We start from the raw sequence: 18373 nt of genomic DNA on the forward strand, positions 1-18373 counted from the left end.
TACAACAACTCTGCTGACCTGGTTCTCTGGCTCTAGAGCAGCTCTGCTGACCTGGTACCTTGGCTCTAAAGCAGACCTGCTGACCTGGTTCTCTCCCTCTAAAGCAACTCTGCTGACCTTGTTCTCTCGCTCTCAAGCAGCTCTACTGATCTGGTTTCTCTGGCTCTACAGCAGCTCTGCTGACCTGGTTCTCTGGCTCTAGAGCATCTCTGCTGACCTGGTTTCTCTGGCTCTACAGCAGCTCTGCTGACCTGGTTCTCAGTCTCTAGAGCAGCTCTGCTGACCTGGGTCTCTGGCTCTAAAGCAGCTCTGCTGACCTGGTTCTCTGGCTCTAAAGCTGCACTGCTGACCCGGTTCTATGGCTCTAGAGCAGCTCTGCTGACCTGGTACCTTGGCTCTAAAGCAGACCTGCTCACATGGTTCTCTCCCTCTAAAGCAACTCTGCTGACCTGGTTCTCTCACCCTCAAGCAGCTCTACTGACCTGGTTTCTCTGGCTCTACAGCAGCTCTGCTGACCTGGTTCTCTGGCTCTAGAGCAGCTCTGCTGACCTGGTTTCTCTGGCTCTACAGCAGGTCTGCTGCCCTGGTTCTCTGGCTCTAGAGCAGCTCTGCTGACCTAGTTCTTTGGCTACAGGGCAGCTCTACTGATGTAGTTCTCTGGCTCTACAACAGCTCTGCTGGCCTGGTTCCCTGGCTCTAAAGCAGCTCTACTGAACCGGTTCTATGGCTCTAAAGCAGTTCTGCTGACATGGTTCTCTGGCTCTAGAGCAGCTCTGCAGACCTGGTTCTCTCCCTCTAGAGCAGCTCTGCTGACCTGGTTCTCTCCCTCCAAAGCAACTCTACTGACCAGGTTTCTCGGGCTCCACAGCGGCTCTGCTGACCTGGTTCTCTGGCTCTAGAGCAGCTGTGCTGACCTGGTTCTTAGGCTCTAGAGCAGCTCTGCTGACCTGATTCTCTGGCTCAAAACAAGTCTCTGCTGACCTGGTTCTATGGCTCTAAAGCAGTTCTGCTGACTTGCTTCTCTGGCTCTAGAGCAGCACTGCTGACCTGGTTCTCTGGCTCTGAAACAGCTCTGCTGACGTGGTTCTCTGGCTCTAAAGCAGCTCTGCTGGCCTAGTTCCCGGCTCTAAAGCAGCTCTGCTGGCCTCGTCCTCCTGCTATAAAGCAGCTCTGCTGACCTGGTTCTCTCCCTCTCAAGCAGATCTGCTGACCTGGTTTCTCTGGCTCTACAGCAGCTCTGCTGACCTGGTTCTCTGGCTCTAGTGCAGCTCTGCTGACCTAGATCTTAGGCTCTAGAGCAGCTCTGCCAACCTGGTTCCCTGGCTCTACAACAGCTCTGCTGACCTGGTTCTCTGGCTCTAGAGCAGTTCTACTGACCTGGTACCTTGGCTCTAAAGCAGACCTGCTGACCTGGTTCTCTCCCTCTAAAGCAACTCTGCTGACCTGGTTCTCTCGCTCTCAAGCAGCTCTACTGATCTGGTTTCCCTGGATCTACAGCAGCTCTGCTGACCTGGTTCTCTGGCTCTAGAGCATCTCTGCTGACCTGGTTTCTCTGGCTCTAGAGCAGCTCTGCTGACCTGGTTCTCAGTCTCTAGCGCAGCTCTGCTGACCTGGGTCTCTGGCTCTAAAGTAGCTCTGCTGACCTGGTTCTCTGGCTCTAGAGCAGCTCTGCTGACCTGGTTCTCTCCTTCTAAATCAGCTCTGCTGACCTGGTTTCTATGGCTCTACAGCAGCTCTGCTGACCTGGTTCTCTGGCTCTAGAGCAGCTCCACTGACCTAGTTCTTAGGCTCTAGAGCAGCTGTGCCGACCTGGTTCCCTGGCTCTACAACAGCTCTGCTGACCTGGTTCTCTGGCTCCAAAGCAGCACTGCTGACCCGGTTCTATGGCTCTAAAGCAGTTCTGCTGACCTGCTTCTCTGGCTCTAGAGCAGCTCTGCTGACCTGGTACCTTGGCTCTAAAGCAGACCTGCTGACCTGGTTCTCTCCCTCTAAAGCAACTCTGCTGACCTGGTTCTCTCGATCTCAAGCAGCTCTACTGACCTGGTTTCTCTGGCTCTACAGCAGCTCTGCTGACCTGGTTCTCTGGCTCTAGAGCAGCTCTGCTGACCTGCTTCTCTGGCTCTAGAGCAGCTCTGCTGACCTGGTACCTTGGCTCTAAAGCAGACCTGCTGACCTGGTTCTCTCCCTCTAAAGCAACTCTGCTGACCTGGTTCTCTCGCTCTCAAGCAGCTCTACTGACCTGGTTTCTCTGGCTCTACAGCAGCTCTGCTGACATGGTACTCTGGCTCTAGAGCAGCTCTGCTGACCTGGTTCTCTCCCTCTGGAGCAGCTCTGCTGACCTGGTTCTGTCCCTCCAAAGCAACTCTACTGACCTGGTTTCTCTGGCTCTACAGCGACTCTGCTGACCTGGTTCTCTGGCTCTAAAGCAGCACGGCTGACCCGGTTCTATGGCTCTAAAGCAGTTCTGCTGACCTGGTTCTCTGGCTCTAGAGCAGCTCTGCTGACCTGGTACCTTGGCTCTAAAGCAGACCTGCTGACCTGGTTCTCTCCCTCTAAAGCAACTCTGCTGACCTGGATCTCTCGCTCTCAAGCAGCTCTACTGACCTGGTTTCTCTGGCTCTACAGCAGCTCTGTTGACCTGGTTCTCTGGCTCTAGAGCAGCTCTGCTGACCTGGTTTCTCTGGCTCTACAGCAGGTCGGCTGCCCTGGTTCTCTTGCTCAAGAGCAGCTCTGCTGACCTAGTTCTTAGGCTACAGGGCAGCTCTGCTGATGTAGTTCTCTGGCTCTACAACAGCTCTGCTGGCCTGGTTCCCTGGCTCTAAAGCAGCTCTACTGAACCGGTTCTATGGCTCTAAAGCAGTTCTGCTGACATGGTTCTCTGGCTCTAGAGCAGCTCTGCAGACCTGGTTCTCTCCCTCTGGAGCAGCTCTGCTGACCTGGTTCTCTCCCTCCAAAGCAACTCTACTGATCTGGTTTCTCTGGCTCTACAGCGGCTCTGCTGACCTGGTTCTCTGGCTCTAGAGCAGCTGTGCTGACCTGTTTCTTAGGCTCTAGAGCAGCTCTGCTGACCTGATTCTCTGGCTCGAAACAAGTCTCTGCTGACCTGGTTCTATGGCTCTAAAGCAGTTCTGCTGACTTGCTTTTCTGGCTCTAGAGCAGCACTGCTGACCTGGTTCTCTGGCTCTGAAGCAGTTCTGCTGATGTGGTTCTCTGGCTCTAAAGCAGCTCTGCTGGCCTAGTTCTCCGGCTCTAAAGCAGCTCTGCTGGCCTAGTCCTCCGGCTCTAAAGCACCTCTGCTGACTTGGTTCTCTCCCTCTAAAGCAGCTCTGCTGACCTGGTTTCTCTGGCTCTACAGCAGCTCTGCTGACCTGGTTCTCTGGCTCTAAAGCAGCTCTGCTGACCCGGTTCTATGGCTCTAAAGCAATTCTGCTGACCTGGTTCTCTGGCTCTAGAGCAGCTCTGCTGACCTGGAACCTTGGCTCTAAAGCAGACCTGCTGACCTGGTTCTCTCCCTCTAAAGCAACTCTGCTGACCTGGATCTCTCGCTCTCAAGCAGCTCTACTGACCTGGTTTCTCTGGCTCTACAGCAGCTCTGTTGACCTGGTTCTCTGGCTCTAGAGCAGCTCTGCTGACCTGGTTTCTCTGGCTCTACAGCAGGTCTGCTGCCCAGGTTCTCTGGCTCTAGAGCAGCTCTGCTGACCTAGTTCTTAGGCTACAGGGCAGCTCTGCTGATGTAGTTCTCTGGCTCTACAACAGCTCTGCTGTCCTGGTTCCCTGGCTCTAAAGCAGCTCTACGGAACCGGTTCAATGGCTCTAAAGCAGTTCTGCTGACATGGTTTTCTGGCTCTAGAGCAGCTCTGCAGACCTGGTTCTCTCCCACTGGAGCAGCTCTACTGACCTGGTTCTCTCCCTCCAAAGCAACTCTACTGACCTGGTTTCTCTGACTCTACAGCGGCTCTGCTGACCTGGTTCTTTGGCTCTAGAGCAGCTCTGCTGACCTGGTTCTTAGGCTCTAGAGCAGCTCTGCTGACCTGATTCTCTGGCTCGAAACAAATCTCTGCTGACCTGGTTCAATGGCTCTAAAGCAGTTCTGCTGACTTGCTTCTCTGGCTCTAGAGCAGCACTGCTGACCTGGTTCTCTGGCTCTAGAGCAGCTCTGCTGACCTGGGTCTCTGGCTCTAAAGCAGCTCTGCTGACCTGGTTCTCTGGCTCTAAAGCAGCACTGCTGACCCGGTTCTATGGCTCTAAAGCAGTTCCGCTGACCTAGTTCTTAGGCTACAGGGCAGCTCTGCTGACCTGGTTTCTCTGGCTCTACAGCAACTCTGCTGACCTGGTTCTCTCCCTCTCAAGCAGCTCTACTGACCTGGTTTCTCTGGCTCTACAACAGCTCTGCTGACCTGGTACTCTGGCTCTAGAGCAGCTCTGCTGACCTGGTTTCTCTGGCTCTAGAGCAGTTCTGCTGACCTAGTTCTTAGGCTACAGGGCAGCTCTGCTGATGTAGTTCTCTGGCTTTACAACAGCTCTGCTGGCCTGGTTCCCTGGCTCTAAAGCAGCTCTACTGAACCGGTTCTATGGCTCTAAAGCAGTTCTGCTGACATGGTTCTCTGGCTCTAGAGCAGCTCTGCAGACCTGGTTCTCTCCCTCTGGAGCAGATCTGCTCACCTGGTTCTCTCCCTCCAAAGCAACTCTACTGACCTGGTTTCTCTGGCTCTACAGCGGCTCTGCTGACCTGGTTCTCTGGCTCGAAACAAGTCTCTGCTGACCTGGTTCTATGGCTCTAAAGCAGTTCTGCTGACTTGCTTCTCTGGCTCTACAGCAGCACTGCTGACCTGGTTCTCTGGCTCTGAAGCAGCTCTGCTGACGTGGTTCTCTGGCTCTAAAGCAGCTCTGCTGGCCTAGTTCTCCGGCTCTAAAGCAGTTCTGCTGGCCTAGTCCTCCGGCTCTAAAGCAGCTCTGCTGACCTGGTTCTCTCCCTCTAAAGCAGATCTGCTGACCTGGTTTCTCTGGCTCTACAGCAGCTCTGCTGACCTGGTTCTCTGGCTCTAGAGCAGCTCGGCTGACCTAGTTCTTAGGCTCTAGAGCAGCTCTGCCGACCGGGTTCCCTGGCTCTACAACAGCTCTGCTGACCTGGTTCTCTGGCTCTAGAGCAGCTCTGCTGACCTGGTACCTTGGCTCTAAAGCTGACCTGCTGACCTGGTTCTCTCCCTCTAAAGCAACTCTGCTGACCTGGTTCTCTCGCTCTCAAGCAGCTCTACTGATCTGGTTTCTCTGGCTCTACAGCAGCTCTGCTGACCTGGTTCCCTGGCTCTAGAGCATCTCTGCTGACCTGGTTTCTCTGTCTCTACGGCAGCTCTGCTGACCTGGTTCTCAATCTCTAAAGCAGCTCTGCTGACCTGGTTCTCTGGTTCTAGAGCAGCTCTGCTGACCTGGTTCTCTCCTTCTAAATCAGCTCTGCTGACCTGGTTTCTATGGCTCTACAGCAGCTCTGCTGACCTGGTTCTCTGGCTCTAGAGCAGCTCTGCTGACCTAGTTCTTAGGCTCTAGAGCAGCTGTGCCGACCTGGTTCCCTGGCTCTACAACAGCTCTGCTGACCTGGTTCTCTGGCTCTAAAGCAGCACTGCTGACCCGGTTCTATGGCTCTAAAGCAGTTCTGCTGACCTGCTTCTCTGGCTCTAGAGCAGCTTTGCTGACCTGGTACCTTGGCTCTAAAGCAGACCTGCTGACCTGGTTCTCTCCCTCTAAAGCAACTCTGCTGACCTGGTTCTCTCGCTCTCAAGCAGCTCTACTGACCTGGTTTCTCTGGCTCTACAGCAGCTCTGCTGAACTGGTTCTCTGGTTCTACAGCAGCTCTGCTGACCTGGTTCTCTGGCTCTAGAGCAGCTCTGCTGACCTAGTTCTTAGGCTCTAGAGCAGCTCTGCCGACCTGGTTCCCTGGCTCTACAACAGCTCTGCTGACCTGGTTCTCTGGCTCTAAAGCAGCACTGCTGACCCAGTTCTATGGCTCTAAAGCAGTTCTGCGCAATCAATCAATCAATCAATCAGAGCATTTGTATAGCGCGCTACTCACCCGTAGGGTCTCAAGGCGCTGGGGGAAGGGGGTCCGCTACTGCTCGAACAGCCAGGTCTTGAGTTGCTTCCTGAAGGAGAGGTGGTCTTGGGTCGGGCGGAGGTGGATGGGGAGGGAGTTCCACGTCTTGGCAGCCAGGTAGGAGAAGGATCTTCCTCCCGTTGTGACTCTTTGGATGCGGGGGACGGCGGCGAGGGCGTGGTTGGTCGATTGTAGCTGGCGGGTGGGGGCGTAGAAGGTCAGGCGGTCGTTGAGGTATCTTGGGCCTTGGTTGTGGAGAGCTTTGTGTGCGTGGGTGAGGAGTTAGAACGTGGTTCTCTTGCTGACGGGGAGCCAGTGCAGGTCTCTCAGGTGTTCGGAGATGTGGCTGTGTCGGGGGATGTCCAGGATGAGGCGTGCCGAGGCGTTCTGGATCCGTTGGAGTCTCTTCTGAAGTTTGGCTGTGGTTCCGGCATAGAGGGAGTTGCCGTAGTCCAGACGGCTGGTGACGTGGGCCTGGGTGACCGTCTTCCTGGTTTCGGTTGGGATCCACTGGAAGATCTTACGTAGCATGCGGAGGATGTTGAAGCATGACGAGGAGACGGCGTTGACTTGTCTGGTCATGGAGAGGGAGGAGTCCAGGATGAAGCCCAGGTTGCGTGCATGGTCTGTCGGTGTGGGTGCGCTGCCCAGGGCAGGGGGCCACCAGGAGTCGTCCCAGGCGGAGGGCGAAGATCTCAGGATGAGGACTTCCGTCTTATCTGAGTTCAGTTTCAGGCGGCTGTTCATCATCAGCTGGGTGTAGTCGGCGTAGGAGATGATGTTGTGTTGGCGTGCGATGGCCGCAAGGGGGCTCATGTAGATGTTGAACAGCGTGGGGCTGAGTGATGATCCTTGGGGTACGCCGCAGATGACTTCGGTGGCCTCGGATCTGAACAGGGGGAGGCGGACTCTCTGGGTTCTTCCAGTGAGGAAGGAGATGATCCACTCCAGTGCCTTCTCTTGGATCCCGGTGTTGCTGAGGCGTTGTACTAGGGTGCGGTGGCAGACCGTGTCGAACGCCACGGAGAGGTCCAGGAGTATGAGGGCCGCTGTTTCTCTGTTGTCGAGCAGGGCTCTGATGTCGTCGGTGGCTGCGATGAGGGCGGTCTCGGTGCTGTGGTTGGCCCGGAAGCCAGACTGTGAGTGGTCGAGGGATCCATTCGTCTCGAGGAAGGCGGCAAGCTGTCTGTTGACGGTCTTCTCAATGACTTTGGCAGGAAAAGGAAGGAGTGAGATGGGTCGGTAGTTTTTGAGTTCGGTGGGGTCCGCTGATGGTTTCTTCAGTAGGGCGCTGAGTTCAGCATGCTTCCAGCTCTCTGGGAAGGTGGCAGTGTCGAAGGAGGCGTTGATGATGTCCCGCAGGTGTGGTGCGATGACTGAGTGGGCCTTGTTGAAGACGTGGTGAGGGCAGGGGTCGGTTGGAGATCCGGAGTGGATGGAGTTCATCGTGCGGATGGTGTCTTCGGTGTTGACCGGGGTGCAGGCGTGGATGGTGGTGGTGGGGGGCGTTGGTGCGGTCCTAGGGTTCGTCAGCTGTGTGCTGAAACTGTTGTGTATGTCTGCGATCTTGTTGTGGAAGAACGAGGCGAGCGAGTTGCAGAGTTCTTGCGATGGGGTGATGTCGTTGTCTCCGGCGCTAGGGTTCGAGAGCTCTTTGACGATGTTGAAGAGTTCCTTGCTGTTGTGGGCGTTGTTGTCAAGTCGTTCCTTGAATGTGGTTTTCTTGGTGGTGTGGATCAGCTGGTGGTGTTTTCGCGTGGCGAGCTTGAGGGTGGTCATGTTGTCTGTAGTTGGGTCTCTGCGCCAGGCTTCCTCGAGGGCTCGTCAGTTCTTCTTGGAGCTCTTGAGTTCGTCGGTAAACCATGATGCTTTTTTGGTGCCGGGTCTGGCGGGGGGGTCTTCAGTGGGGCGAGGTCGTCCGCGCTGTTGCTGATCCACTTCGTGAGGTTGTTGGCGGCTTGGTTGGGGTTCGTTGAGCTGGCGGTAGGGTTCTGGCTCATGGAGGTGGTGAGCTGGTCGGCTGTGATTTTGTTCCAGCATCTGCGGGGAACCTGTTGTGGGCGGTGGTGGATCGTGGTCCTTCTGAAGCTGAAGTGGACGCAGCTGTGGTCCGTCCAGTGGAGTCCGGTGGCATGGCTGAAGGTGATGTCCTTGCTGGAGGAGAAGATGGGGTTGAGCGTGTGGTCGGCGTGGGGGTGGTCACCAGTTGCTTGAGTCCGAGGTTGGCGAGGTTGTCCTGCAGGGTGGTGGTGTTGCGGTCGTTGTTGTTCTCCAGGTGGAAGTTGAGGTCCCCGAGGAGGATGTAGTCAACGGAGGGGAGGGCGTGTGGGCTGATGAAATCGGCGATGTCTTAGCTGAATTGTGTGCATGGTCCTGGGGGTCTGTAGATGAGGGTGCCTCTGAGGGTGGTCTTGGGGTCGGTGTGTATCTGGAAGTGCAGGTGTTCGGCGACTGTGGGGGTGTCGTCGGAGCTGGTCATGATGCGGATGGTGTTCTTGTGAACGATGCCGATGCCTCCTCCTGTCTAGGCCTGGGCGGTAAATTCCGTTCCGCTCGCGGAATTTCGGTAATTTCGCGTTCCGCGGAGAACGCGAAATTGCCCAAAATTCTGCTTTCCGCGACTTCGCGAAATTTTTTCTTGATCACGTTCTCAAAATGCGTGTTCGCAAGATATTTCTCCCTGAGCACGCAAACAGCAACTGTGAACAGGAAAAAAGCATCACGAACAAGCAATTCCGCGTGTCTGTGGAATTTCTGCGTGTTCGCGGAGATTTTTGACCGTTTCGCGGAGATTTGCGTAACGCGATTACGCAAATTCCGCCCACCCCTACTCCTGTCTGGTTGACGCGGTCCCTCCGGGTGATCTTGTATCCATCCGGGATGGCGATGGCGATGTCGGGCGCTGAGGAGGCGTTCATCCAGGTTTCCGTGAGGAAGGCGACGTCAGGTGATGTGGTGTCTAGGAGGTTCCAGAGTTCCACGGCGTGTCTGTGGACGGAGCGGGTGTTGAGCAGGATGCACTTCAGGTGGTTGCTGCTGGTGCTCGGCTTGGCGGATGTGGTGCAGGTCCGGATGCAGGAGAGCTTGCAGGATTGGCAGGTGGAGGGTTCCGTGGGTGCGTCCTGGGGTGGCTCGGTGGCAGCCGGGGGTTCGTCCGGTGTTGAGTGCGTAGATGGTTGCTGCGTCGTAGGTCCGGCGGGTGGTCTGGAATCGACGGGGGCCAGGGGTCCTGGCACTGGGCGCGGGCCAGGCGCAGACGGGCGCAGACGGGCTTGCCTTTGACGCGCCTTCGGCACACAATCGCCACACCCGCTGCGCTCGTCCGCTGCGCTCCCGCGCGGCGACCTCCATAAATGGCCAAGTGGGAGGGAGGAGCAGCTGGGAGGCGGGAGCGGGGTGGCCAATGGGCGGGTTACAAGGAAAAAAAGGGGGCGGGCCGCAGGGGAGCAGCGGCGGGGAGCGGGGAAGGGGAAGAAGCGGCGTAGAAGGACACTGGGGTGGCGAAAATACAGGGCACCGTGGCACAACAAAATACAGTAACAGGGGCACAGGCACAGAGCGGCACAACAATATACAATAACAGGGGCACAGGCACAGAAGGCACAGCAGAGTACAAGATCGGGGCACAAACCGGCAGTGGGCAGGCAGAACGGCAATGCAGGCACACGGCTGTGCGAGGCAGCAGCAGGGGGTCAAGGGTCCCGGCAGTCACAGAGGGAGCCGCGCGGTGCGTGGAGCGACCGGCCCTGCAGGCAGGGGCAAAGGTCACAGCTCACCACCGCGCGGCGACCTCCATAAATGACCAAGTGGGAGGGAGGAGCAGCTGGGAGGCGGGAGCGGAGTGGCCAATGGGCGGGTTACAAGGAAAAAAAGGGGGCGGGCCGCAGGGGAGCAGCGGCGGGGAGCGGGGAAGGGGAAGAAGCGGCGTAGAAGGACACTGGGGCGGCGAAAATACAGGGCACAGTGGCACAACAAAATACAGTAACAGGGGCACAGGCACAGAGCGGCACAACAATATACAATAACAGGGGCACAGGCACAGAAGGCACAGCAGAGTACAAGATCGGGGCACAAACCGGCAGTGGGCAGGCAGAACGGCAATGCAGGCACACAGCTGTGCGAGGCAGCAGCGGGGGATCAAGGGTCCCGGCAGCCACAGAGGGAGCCGCGCGGTGCGTGGAGCGACCGGCCCTGCGGGCAGGGGCAAAGGTCACAGCTCACCACCGCGCGGCGACCTCCATAAATGGCCAAGTGGGAGGGAGGAGCAGCTGGGAGGCGGGAGCGGGGTGGCCAATGGGCGGGTTACAAGGAAAAAAGGGGGCGGGCCAGAGGGGAGCAGCGGCGGGGAGCGGGGACGTGGAAGAAGCGGCGTAGAAGGACACTGGGGCGGCAAAAATACAGGGCACAGTGGCACAACAAAATACAGTAACAGGGGCACAGGCACAGAGCGGCACAACAATATACAATAACAGGGGCACAGGCACAGAAGGCACAGCAGAGTACAAGATCGGGGCACAAACCGGCAGTGGGCAGGCAGAACGGCAATGCAGGCACACGGCTGTGCGAGGCAGCAGCGGGGGGTCAAGTGTCCCGGCAGTCACAGAGGGAGCCACGCGGTGCGTGGAGTGACCAGCCCTGCAGGCAGGGGCAAAGGTCACAGCTCACCACCGCGCGGCGACCTCCATAAATGGCTAAGTGGGAGGGAGGAGCAGCTGGGAGTAGTCCAAAGGAAGGGACAAGGGGCTTTATTTAAGGAGGTCCAACGTACTAGCCCCAGAAGCCTATTTTCAAAACGGGGTACAGAGTTCCTCAGGTACAGGAAGAAGAGAGATGTGGACCAGGCGGAGACCCAGTCGGTCGCCAATTGGTTGTGGAAAGAGGTATACAGGGAGGGCCAGGGAAGTGCCCTTTGCGGAACTAGAGCTCTCACACACCCAGCAAGCTAGGTGTCATGCTTCATCATATGAGCACTGCCCCTCGTCAAGTCGGCGCTGCAATCCTTGACGGGCTCCCGGAACCGGGGCTCTTTAACGGGGATCTTTTGTTCCTGCCGATTGTGCTTGGGGGTGAGGGGCCTAGTGGAATAGATGTAGCAGAAAATGGAGATATTTAAAAAGGGTTAGTCAGTCCTAATCATGTATTTATTCTAAAGGTAGACTTCCCTGTTAAAATAAGTGTAGAGTGGCTAAGTCGTAGAATTTAAGGTGTCCAGACGTATAGCTCTACTCTAAAAGATCGACATGTTTCTTGCCATAAAATGTCTGGAGGATCAAGGCAATTCTTCAGGATCATAACACTGTCTACATAAAAGTGGTAATGTGGACTCTACATACCACGTCCTAGGTTGCTGCCCTGTGGAGATAAAGTGACAACATGAAGACGGGAAATAAATTTATAAACATCATCTCTTTATCTAGTACATTATTGGTCAAGGGTGGTGTTGTATAAATCACCAAGCAAACGTGTACAGTAAAACATGGTAAAAAGTGTATTATGGTTAAAACCAGTGAGGGGGGGGGGGATGGGTGTGTTGTGAAGTAGATCACTAGCTACTAACGTTGTGGCTAGTGGAACTCTCAAGGACAAGCAGGGGTACACTCACCTAGTAATTTGACTAGAAGTGCTAGCAACGGTACTGGCGGTTACAAAGGACACCTGTTGGGTCCTACATTAAGAACGGTATACAAGAAAAAATGAAACTTAAGAAGAAGGTAAAATCACTTGGTCAAAATGACGTAAACTGTCAAGATTACACGGAGCATATCGATGCGTAATAGCATAGCCATAAAACAAAATGCCCATCATGACCACAGCATTAGTATGGACTCAGTGAGCCCGGAGATCAAAAAGCTAAAGTCTGTAATGACTCGTCGTTCCCAGCGAGAACGAGGGAGAACGATGTAGCGTGGCATACCGATAGATGAAAGATTGCACTCACCAGACGTCAGTAGACGTAATTCCGTCGACCTACCCAAAACCGCCAGGGACCGGGGTGGTGAAGTGCTTCTGCCGCTACACGTAATTATAGTGTAACTGATAATGACGTATCAGTAGAGCGCCGTTGTATGGCGCGATGACGTCAACCGTTGCTAGGCGATGGCCTGGGACGCTCTAGGTAACGGAGACGTGGGGGCGTGACAGGGTGTAACAACGCCGTCAATAGAGGCGTGGTGTGTTACTTAGCAACATGAACGTGTGTGTCACGCCGCAGATAGGTGGAGGGAGGAGACCGTCTCTGGAACGTGGATGGTGTCAGGGGGAGACGCGCAAAATCCAGAGCGCCAATTTACACATGGTTAGTGTAAATTTCACCCAATACAATACAATACCATCAGTGCCAGGGAACTTCGATGGGGAGCACATTTGCTCCCAGTCTGGCCTGCCTCTATATGGCATCTTTTGAGGAACAGATCATCAATACTGACCACAATCCTTTCCAACAATATCTAGTTCTTTGGAAAAGATTTATTGATGATATTCTCATCTTCTGGCAGGGGCCCACTGACATCTGTAACACCTTTGTGCAGTGGATCAACATACAGAACCCTTTTCTTAAATTCTCCCACACGATTTCAGATACAACTGTTGCATTTCTGGATCTAAATATTAAACTATCGGGGGGCCTACTTTCGACTAGCTTATTCAAAAAGCCAACAGATCGCAATAGCCTTCTGCTATACCAAAGTTACCACCCGCGAGCCCTTCGAGATAACCTTCCAGTGGGCCAATTCTTACGTATTAGACGTAATTGCACCTCAACCAAGGACTACAAAATGGAAGCTAAGTCTCTAGCTACCAACCTGATGACAAGGGGATACCCACACAAGGTGATTAAAGACTCCATGAAAAGGGCCCTCAATAACCCTAGAGAATCACTTCTAGAGATACACCCTAAACCATCTGGAGAGACCCTGACATGTGTGACTTCCTTTACACCTAACTCAACCCTGATCAAGAAAACCATCTTGAAACATTGGGATATCCTTAATACAGGAGAATTACAGATACCAAGGCCGAGATTTGCCTACAAGAGGACCAGTAACCTACGGGATATGTTGGTTCACACTAGACCCAAGAGAAAAGTTACCCCTTTACAGACTACACTTTGGGGCCTTCCACCTGTTAGAGGTCATTTCCCCTGTGGTACCTGTACTGTCTGTGACTTCACCAGTACCACCAAAGAAGTCACTTTACATGCCAATTTTAAATGGATAATCAAGAAACACACTAACTGCAACACCAAACAATGTGTCTATTTGATCACGTGCCCATGTGGGTTACAATACATCGGCATGACAATGCGACCAGTTAAAACCCGCATAATAGAACACAGAAGCAGTATACGTTGTCAACGTACCACGACCAAACTTTACAGACATTTCTTAGAGTCACATCACTCCCCTGAGTCATTACATTGGATTATACTAGAATCCCACACACAGATTTCCAAAGCTTCTCTATTCAGGATTGAACAGAGGTGGGTGCATAGACTCTCTTGTGACACTTTAGGCCTTAATGATGACATCCCTTGGAGCTCTATACCATGATTACATATTACGCTCATGGGGTACAGCTATTTCAACATCATGACACACAGGCCTTTGAATTACCACTGAATACGAATTCACCAATTTGTTATAACTGTTCTACCTCTATGTTATAACATAACTGCCATACCTGACTTAATCACCATACTGGGTATATGGATTGAAATTAGTCAGTTGTCCCGTGAACATGCACTAGGTTCACCCCCACGGCAGACCCAACATATACATCGTTGGTGAACACATGTCTCCACTACGTAGACTGTATTGGGTGAAATTTACACTAACCATGTGTAAATTGGCGCTCTGGATTTTGCGCGTCTCCCCCTGACACCATCCACGTTCCAGAGACGGTCTCCTCCCTCCACCTATCTGCGGCGTGACACACACGTTCATGTTGCTAAGTAACACACCACGCCTCTATTGACGGCGTTGTTACACCCTGTCACGCCCCCACGTCTCCGTTACCTAGAGCGTCCCAGGCCATCGCCTAGCAACGGTTGACGTCATCGCGCCATACAACGGCGCTCTACTGATACGTCATTATCAGTTACACTATAATTACGTGTAGCGGCAGAAGCACTTCACCACCCCGGTCCCTGGCGGTTTTGGGTAGGTCGACGGAATTACGTCTACTGACGTCTGGTGAGTGCAATCTTTCATCTATCGGTATGCCACGCTACATCGTTCTCCCTCGTTCTCGCTGGGAACGACGAGTCATTACAGACTTTAGCTTTTTGATCTCCGGGCTCACTGAGTCCATACTAATGCTGTGGTCATGATGGGCATTTTGTTTTATGGCTATGCTATTACGCATCGATATGCTCCGTGTAATCTTGACAGTTTACGTCATTTTGACCAAGTGATTTTACCTTCTTCTTAAGTTTCATTTTTTCTTGTATACCGTTCTTAATGTAGGACCCAACAGGTGTCCTTTGTAACCGCCAGTACCGTTGCTAGCACTTCTAGTCAAATTACTAGGTGAGTGTACCCCTGCTTGTCCTTGAGAGTTCCACTAGCCACAACGTTAGTAGCTAGTGATCTACTTCACAACACACCCATCCCCCCCCCCCTCACTGGTTTTAACCATAATACACTTTTTACCATGTTTTACTGTACACGTTTGCTTGGTGATTTATACAACACCACCCTTGACCAATAATGTACTAGATAAAGAGATGATGTTTATAAATTTATTTCCCGTCTTCATGTTGTCACTTTATCTCCACAGGGCAGCAACCTAGGACGTGGTATGTAGAGTCCACATTACCACTTTTATGTAGACAGTGTTATGATCCTGAAGAATTGCCTTGATCCTCCAGACATTTTATGGCAAGAAACATGTCGATCTTTTAGAGTAGAGCTATACGTCTGGACACCTTAAATTCTACGACTTAGCCACTCTACACTTATTTTAACAGGGAAGTCTACCTTTAGAATAAATACATGATTAGGACTGACTAACCCTTTTTAAATATCTCCATTTTCTGCTACATCTATTCCACTAGGCCCCTCACCCCCAAGCACAATCGGCAGGAACAAAAGATCCCCGTTAAAGAGCCCCGGTTCCGGGAGCCCGTCAAGGATTGCAGCGCCGACTTGACGAGGGGCAGTGCTCATATGATGAAGCATGACACCTAGCTTGCTGGGTGTGTGAGAGCTCTAGTTCCGCAAAGGGCACTTCCCTGGCCCTCCCTGTATACCTCTTTCCACAACCAATTGGCGACCGACTGGGTCTCCGCCTGGTCCACATCTCTCTTCTTCCTGTACCTGAGGAACTCTGTACCCCGTTTTGAAAATAGGAGCAGCTGGGAGGCGGGAGCGGGGTGGCCAATGGGCGGGTTACAAGGAAAAAAAGGGGGAGGGCCGCAGGGGAGCAGCGGCGGGGAGCGGGGACGGGGAAGAAGCTGCGTAGAAGGACACTGGGGCGGCGAAAATACAGGGCACAGTGGCACAACAATATACAATAACAGGGGCACAGGCACAGAAGGCACAGCAGAGAACAAGATCGGGGCACAATCCGGCAGTGGACAGGCAGAACGGCAATGCAGGCACACGGCAGTGCGAGGCAGCAGCGGGGTGGTCAAGGGTCCCGGCAGTCACAGAGGGAGCTGCGCGGTGCGTGGAGCGACCGGCCCTGCAGGCAGGGGCAAAGGTCACCTGCTGACCTGGTTCTCTGGCTCTAGAGCAGCTCTGCTGACCTGGTACCTTGGCTCTAAAGCAGACCTGCTGACCTGGTTCTCTCCCTCTAAAGCAACTCTGCTGACGTGGTTCTCTCAAGCAGCTCTACTGACCTGGTTTCTCTGGCTCTACAGCAGCTCTGCTGACCTGGTTCTCTGGCTCTAGAGCAGCTCTGCTGACCTGGTTTCTCTGGCTCTACAGCAGCTCTGCTGACCTGGTTCTCGGTCTCTAGAGCAGCTCTGCTGACCTGGGTCTCTGGCTCTACAGCAGCTCTGCTGACCTGGTTCTCTGGCTCTAGAGCAGCTCTGCTGACCTGGTTCTCTCCCTCTAATTCAGCTCTGCTGACCTGTTTCTCTGGCTCTAGAGCAGCTCTGCTGACCTGGTTCTCTGGCTCTAGAGCAGCTCTGCTGAACTGGTTCTCTGCCTCTAGAGCAGCTCTGCTGACCTGGTTCTCTGGCTCTAGAGCAGCTCTGCTGACCTGGTTCTCTGCCTCTAGAGCAGCTCTGCTGACCTGGTACCTTGGCTCTAAAGCAGACCTGCTGACCTGGTTCTCTCCCTCTAAAGCAACTCTGCTGACCTGGTTTCTCTGGCTCTACAGCAGCTCCGCTGACCTGGTTCTCTGGCTCTACAGCAGCTCTGCTGACCTGGTTCTCAGTCTCTAGAGCAGCTCTGCTGACCTGATTCTCTCCTTCTAAATCAGCTCTGCTGACCTGGTTTCTCTGGCTCTAGAGCAGCTCTGCTGACCTGGTTCTCTGGCTCTAGAGCAGCTCTGCTGACCTAGTTCTTAGGCTCTAGAGCAGCTCTGCCGACCTGGTTCCCTGGCTCTACAACAGCTCTGCTGACCTGGCTCTCTGGCTCTAAAGCAGCACTGCTGACCCGGTTCTATGGCTCTAAAGCAGTTCTGCTAACCTGGTTCTCTGGCTCTAGAGGAGCTCTGTTGACCTGGTACCTTGGCTCTAAAGCAGACCTGCTGACCTGGTTCTCTCCCTCTAAAGCAACTCTGCTGACCTGGTTCTCTCGCTCTCAAGCAGCTCTACTGACCTGGTTTCTCTGGCTCTACAGCAGCTCTGCTGACCTGGTTCTCTGGCTCTAGAGCAGCTCTGCTGACCTGGGTCTCTGGCTCTAAAGCAGCTCTGCTGACCTGGTTCTCTGGCTCTAGAGCAGCTCTGCTGACCTGGTTCTCTGCCTCTAGAGCAGCTCTGCTGACCTGGTTCTCTGGCTCTAAAGCAGCTCTGCTGGCCTAGTTCTCCGGCTCTAAAGCAGCTCTGCTGGCCTAGTTCTCCGGCTCTAAAGCAGCTCTGCCGACCTGGTTCCCTGCCTCTAGAGCAGCTCTGCTGACCTGGTTCTCTGGCTCTAAAGCAGCTCTGCTGGCCTAGTTCTCCATCTCTAAAGCAGCTCTGCTGGCCTAGTTCTCCTGCTCTAAAGCAGCTCTGCTGACCTGGTTCTCTCCCTCTAAAGCAGCTCTGCTGACCTGGTTTCTCTGGCTCTGCAGCAGCTCTGCTGACCTGGTTCTCTGGCTCTAGAGCAGCTCTGCTGACCTAGCTCTTAGGCTCCAGAGCAGCTCTGCTGACCTGGTTCTCCGGCTCTAAAGCAGCACTGCTGACCCGTTTCTATGGCTCTAAAGCAGTTCTGCTGACCTGGTTCTCTGGCTCTAGAGCAGCTCTGCTGACCTGGTCCCTTGGCTCTAAAGCAGACCTGCTGACCTGGTTCTCTGGCTCTAGAGCAGCTCTGCTGACCTGGGTCTCTGGCTCTAAAGCAGCTCTGCTGACCTGGTTCTCTGGCTCTAGAGCAGCTCTGCTGACCTGGTTCTCTCCCTCTAAATCAGCTCTGCTGACCTGGTTCTCTGGCTCTAGAGCAGTTCTGCTGACCTGGTTCTCTGGCTATAGAGCAGCTCTGCTGACCTGGTTCTCTGCCTCTAGAGCAGCTCTGCTGACCTGGTTCTCTGGCTCTAGAGCAGCTCTGCTGACCTGGTTCTCTGCCTCTAGAGCAGCTCTGCTGACCTGGTTCTCTGCCTCTAGAGCAGCTCTGCTGACCTGGTTCTATGGCTCTAAAGCAGCTCTGCTTCCTGGTTCTTTGGCTCTAGAGCAGCTCCGCTGACCTGGTTCTCTCCCTCCAAAGAGCTCTGCTGACCTGGTTCTCTGGCTCTAAAGAAGTTCTGCTGACCTGGTTCTCTGCCTCTAGAGCAGCTCTGCTGACCTGGTTCTATGGCTCTAGAGCAGCTTTGCTGACCTGGGTCTCTGGTTCTAGAGCAGCTCTGCTGACCTGCTTTTTAGGCTCTAGAGCAGCTCTGCTGACCTGGTTCTCTGGCTCTACAACGGCTCTGCTGACCTGGTTTCTCTGGTCTACTGCACCTCATCTGACCTGGTTCTCTGCACTCACGATGCACGCACCCGACTCCGCGAAAATATATTTAAAAATAATATAAGTTTATTATAAGTACAATTATGTTATTTTTATGACTATCTTAGATAATCTCTTGCCCTAATACATATATTAAAGACACATACAAAACATGTTTTTGTGGGAGTTGCGCACCCAGCGCGCCCCGGCACGTATATGA

This window comes from Triturus cristatus, chromosome 8 (genome assembly GCF_964204655.1).
Source record: "Triturus cristatus chromosome 8, aTriCri1.1, whole genome shotgun sequence".
Classification (NCBI taxonomy): domain Eukaryota; kingdom Metazoa; phylum Chordata; class Amphibia; order Caudata; family Salamandridae; genus Triturus; species Triturus cristatus.